Source organism: Sorex araneus, chromosome X (genome assembly GCF_027595985.1).
Source record: "Sorex araneus isolate mSorAra2 chromosome X, mSorAra2.pri, whole genome shotgun sequence".
Taxonomy (NCBI): Eukaryota; Metazoa; Chordata; class Mammalia; order Eulipotyphla; family Soricidae; genus Sorex; species Sorex araneus.
In genome coordinates, this window is record NC_073313.1 from 341287321 (window position 1) to 341292989 (window position 5669).

Here is a 5669-nt window from a genome sequence, read left to right on the forward strand (position 1 = left end):
TAAGGAATTTACTTGTTGTATTATTTTCTCAGCCTGAACATCATAGCTGTTTGTTTTTTTTTTTAATCTAGACATCTGGTTTTGGACACGGGTTATTTCCAGATTTTGGTTATTGTGAATAGTGCTTTAATAAACATTGACACACATGTCTTCTAAATAGAATTTTTGGTTATTGTGAAGAGTGCTTTAATAAACATTGACACATATGTCTTCTAAATAGAATTTTTGAGTCCTTGAGATAGACAGTCAAAAGTGGGATTTCTGAGCTATATGGAAGGCTGATTCTTACTTTTTTTGAAAAGTTTCAATATTGTTTTCAAAAACGGTAGAAGCAGTTGACATTCCCACCAATAGTGAATGAGGGTGACATTGAATCTAAGGCATCTTCAATAATTTAATGCTAGTCACCAAGAAAACAGAAACACAGATTAACAAACGGGGTTACATCAAATTAAGAATCTTCTACACTGCAAAATAAGCCATGGCTAGGATAATAAGACACTCCAAAGATAAAGAATATATTTGCCCATCACTCTTCTGATAAAGGGTTACTATCCAAGATAGATAAAACACTTGTAAAACTTAAGAAAAAATACCCAATCCCATCAAAATTGGAAAAGATAAAACAAAAACTTCCTCATAGAAGATGTGCAGATGACTAATAGGTATTTGAAAAATATGCTCTGCATAATTTATCAGGGAAATGCAAAACAATACAAGGAGGTATTGCTTTATATAAACTAAACTGACTGGCACACGTCAAGGAGAACTAAAACAACCGGTGTTGAAGTGCCTGTTGTTTTTATTTTTTTCTACACTGAGAAGGAGCAGTATATTAAAAGAAGGACATTTCCTAAATATGGGAAGTTAAATAGAAGAAGTAAAAGATGCTGGGAGTAATAACAAAAAAGCGAAATACACAGATGTCACATTTGCATTTATGTGCACATACACACAGATGCACAGATGCACAGAGCTATAGATACATAACACATGATACATTTGATAATTTGTTGGGCTTTTGTATCAGTTTCATTTTGCATCTATAAAAGAAATTGAGGGCTCTTCTTATCAGTTTAGAAAGGGTTACTCTAGAAATACTCCATTACACACATGCTGTTTTTTAAAAAAAGGGAAATAAAATTAACAAAAATTAATTTTGCTATTTTCATATGTACATTATAAAGATTTGGGGAAACAACAAATGATAAGGTGCAAGATTAAAATCACACACAATTTCAGACTAAACCACTGTTTAATATTGAAATTGTTTATGCTGATATACACATACAAACACAAACATAAACAAATGTACATACATACATACATACATATACTTGAGATTTTATTAAATTCAAAGCACCCTAGATATTTTGCATCTGATAGATGAGGCTTTTGATAATGAATTTTTTCCAAGAATGATTTTTTAAAAATTAACATTCTCTGTGTGCAAAATGATTTCATTAACCTTTTCCCTATTGCAAGGCATGTTAGAGAGAATTTAGGAGTCTCTCTTTTGTGAAATTACACAAGAAAAGTTTTGTGATGCTAATCGCAGGAGTGTCTATCCCAGCCCAGAGGTGTGGCCAGTGAGAGTTGCACTCAGTTTATTATTTCACATAATTTTGTACCTGTTCACATGCTTGGGCTGGAGCAATAGCACAGCATGTAGGGCATTTGCCTTGTGCGAGGCCCACCCGGGTTTGATTTCTCCGTCCCTCTCAGAGAGCCCAGCAAGCTACCGAGAGTATCCCGCCCATACCGTAGAACCTGGCAAGCTACCCGTGGAATATTCGATATGCCAAAAACAATAACAAGTCTCACAATGGAGACATTACTGGTTCCTGCTCGAGCAAATCGATGAACAATGGGACGACAGTGCTACAGTTCACATGCTTAGTGTTTAATGTACAATTAATAAAATAAATGATTTAATGTATTAACAAAGTAAAATACAAATAGTAATAAGAAAATGGTGAATTAAATATGCAGTTAAATTGGGAAGACAGATATTTACGATATAAATCCAAACATAACCCATGGGTTGCTTCTCTGATGAGCTTGCCTAAGGTAGGGTACATTGGATAGTAGAGTATCTCCCACTGAAGGAGGGTTTCCTCCAGGGTGGAATCCATTGTAAAGTTCTTGAATTTATTTTTAAATCCCTATGCAGCAACCCCCTATTATGATGCTTTATGTCTCTAACTATTTGTCTTTTCTTCTGTGAAGGAGAATTCTAGGAGGGCGTTAAGGTGTGAATCTGGGATCATCCCCAGAGAAGTCACATACATGTAGTAGATCCCAAGATTGTTTCATTTTTATGCTTACTAACACACCTTCGAGTGAAGTTGGTGCATGAAGCTTTCTAGTGGGCACAATGTAGGTATCAGAGTGGGGACACCCACCCAGAATTTCTTTCTGAAAGCTCCACACTCCTCCTCCTGCTTCCTGCCAGCAAGGCTGTGTGGAACAGGTTGTATTTTGCTTCTGTCACTGATGTTGTTGCTGACCCTGCTGTTAACGTCTCTTCTGTTTCCTCATCTACCTAATTAATACCAGTTCCTATTCCCAAGAGGGGTGCCTATGGACTCTCTCTTCCTTAATTACCATACTGAAGCTGATCCTTTGCGTAGGGTTAAGATTTGGTCTGTAATCAGACCATAAGATCAGGGACAGGAAGGGAAAAAAATAACTGGAAGAAAGTTCAGTTTATAATTTTCCTCCTATAACTAGTGTTGGTGGCATACCCATGCATAAACTCCCTTGAAGTATTTATGAAGAGAACTATGGTATAAGTAATGCTAGAGATAATGGGAAGAATTATGTTCTCCATTCCATTATTGAAATCCTCGTCTCTGTATCTCCGAATGTGACATTAATGCCAGGAGTAATTCCTGAGTGTAGAGCCAGGAGTAACCCCTGAGCATCATAGGGTGTGACACAAAAAGAAAAAAAAAGAAAGAAAAAAAAAGTGACATTATTTGGAAATAGTTTCCTTGGAGATGTGACCAGTTACAATGGGATGGCAATAGAGTAGCTGACAGTGTTTGGTGTCATTTGGTGTCAAAAAAGGGAATATTTGTATACTAATACATGTAAAGGAGGAAAGCCATGAGAAGATAAAGATTGGAAGAATACCATAAATCAAGAAACATCAGAGATCACCAGAAAACTATCTCAAAGTCTTGGAGCAGATTTAACTTATAACATAAGAGGAAATCAACTATCCAACAACTTGACCTCACACCTTGGGTGTCCAGAATTGATTAAACTTGAATAGACAATAAATTTCTTGTGTTTAAATCAACCACTCTGTGTTATTTCATTCTAGGAACCCAAAGAAAAAGAAACTGTATATTTACTACTTGAGAAGTCATTTGATTAAAAATGGTTTGCTTCCTTTTCAACAAGTCCAGCTGCATAACTCCCTCCTTTAAATTCCACCAAAAAAAAAAAATTAAAAGTCACAGTAAATAGGCACCTCGGGAATATCTCCCTAATTTTGGTACAAACATTGATAGAAGAAGCAGTAGTGGGTCAAACACTTTGTTGCATTTTTGGAAAGCTAAAAGGAATTAAGGTGAGAGTAAGTAATAGGGAGAAGGAATTAGCCCAGAGTACACAGAAGTTAGTGGCACAGTGTTTCCTTGCTAAGTGTAGAAGCAACATTTTTCTACGAACAGTCTTAAGACTTGGAAGGGGTGAAAAAATCTGCTATGTAGAGATGACTCATGTGAAAATGATATCAAATAGTTATGCCTGTCAGATCCAGGAAGTGGTTTTTAAGTCACAGAGTCTGAATGGCAGTTCAAACCGGTGTCAGAAAGTTACCCATTCTGCCACTTGCACTACGGTGTTTCCCCAGATGATGGTTTTTGGCAATGACAGCTGAACTGTCGAAGGGGAACATTTATGTGTGCTGTGGGATGAAAGCTTGCACTGAATGAGCTGGCACTGACTGAAAGGACAGTCACTCACATCACTGCCTCCACCTCATGTAGTAAATGAAGAAACTTGACATCATGCAGAAGAGAAACAAGACCTGGACCCTAAATAAAACATCTCACAGAGTGAAAAAAGGTGGTCAAAGGAATAACATTTCTGAAGATAACAGTAGTTACCTGAGTCAGCATTGCCAGAGGTCTTATTATGCATTTGTGGAAAATATGACAGCTATATATAAAGCATGCTGTTCTTATTTAAATATATTTTCTATGTTTCCTTATACAATATTAGACAAAATGAAATGAACAGAGCAGTTCTCAATTTCTTCTGGAATGTTATTTTCCAATTTGTAAAAGTTTTCAAGAAAAAGCCACTGTAATAGACTTTCTAAATTTTATCTGCTCAGGAAGGCTAGTCTGAATCAGTCAGGATAAAGAAAAGTTTTTAAAACAGTAATAGCAAAACAAATAAGTAGAAAATCTAAACAAAAATCATTCCTGAATTCTCAGTGACTAAATAGAGCGAAAGGATATTCCTTGCTCCTATCTCTCATTCCTTAGATTTGCTGGATTCACTCTTCCTAATATCATTCCAGAATCCAGGACGCTATTGGAAATTTAACTGGTTGCTAAAGCAAAGGGAAGAGACAAATGTACTTAGCCAGAAATTTTGTAGTCTTGTTTTCCCCCCAAGCCATTGGCTTAATTAAACCAGTCACATGCCCTCAATTGAGCTCTAGAAAGATCAACCCTCTGATCAGGTCAAAACCCAGATGAAAGGTGGTGATTTTAAACTGCCACCATGTAATATTAATTAACAAGTGAACCCATAAGATGCTTTATTTATATATATGTATATATACATATACACACATGTATATATATGCAAGCATATATATATACGTATATATGGCACTCCTTTTCATTCTACCATTATTATTTTATTTGTTTTCTATAAATAAATACCACTTCTGTTTAAACCTCTAACTGAATGTGGCAAAAACTTACTGTTAGATAATTAGAATGAATTTAGTCAAATAGATGTTCATTTAGTTCAAGCCTTTATACAATGAAGGATTGGCTTTCCTTAGCAAAGAGATTTAATTTCCTTGGTATTCTACATCTGACCACATGGGACATTAGCTGGAGTCCTGAATTTCTTCTGTGTTGTTGACATTCACTTGACTGCAAATGCTCTCACTGGGTCCAGACTTGGGGGCCAGTTCTCAGCGAGTGTAAATGAAAAACAGTTGATTTGTTCCATGTATAAACTGGGGATGGACAGTAATTGATCTGCTTAGGCTGCTTCTCCAAGGCACTCATATCTGCTGCAGATCAGGAGAAGAATTTTGCATCTTGCTAGGTTCCAGTCTGGTTGGTGGGGGTTAAGGATGGGTAATGATCAGAAAGTTTGTGACTTTCATCATCTGGCAGTGATGTTGCACTAATTGCAAGTATTCCTTCAAATCTACACTTTACACCAAAGAAACAACTAACGGCACTTAGCTTTCACATTAAAAAAATAACAGTTACATTTAATTTCAAATTTTGGTTTCCCAATGTGACAACTGTGATCACTTGGATTTCTACTGACCCAGGATCAAATATATTTTCAGATATTTGCTGATTGCTTAATATTGGGCAAAATATTTTTTCTGTTTGAATGTTATTTTTTTTGAAAATTTTGAGAATTAGGTTTGTACTTAATATAAAAAACACTTAAAT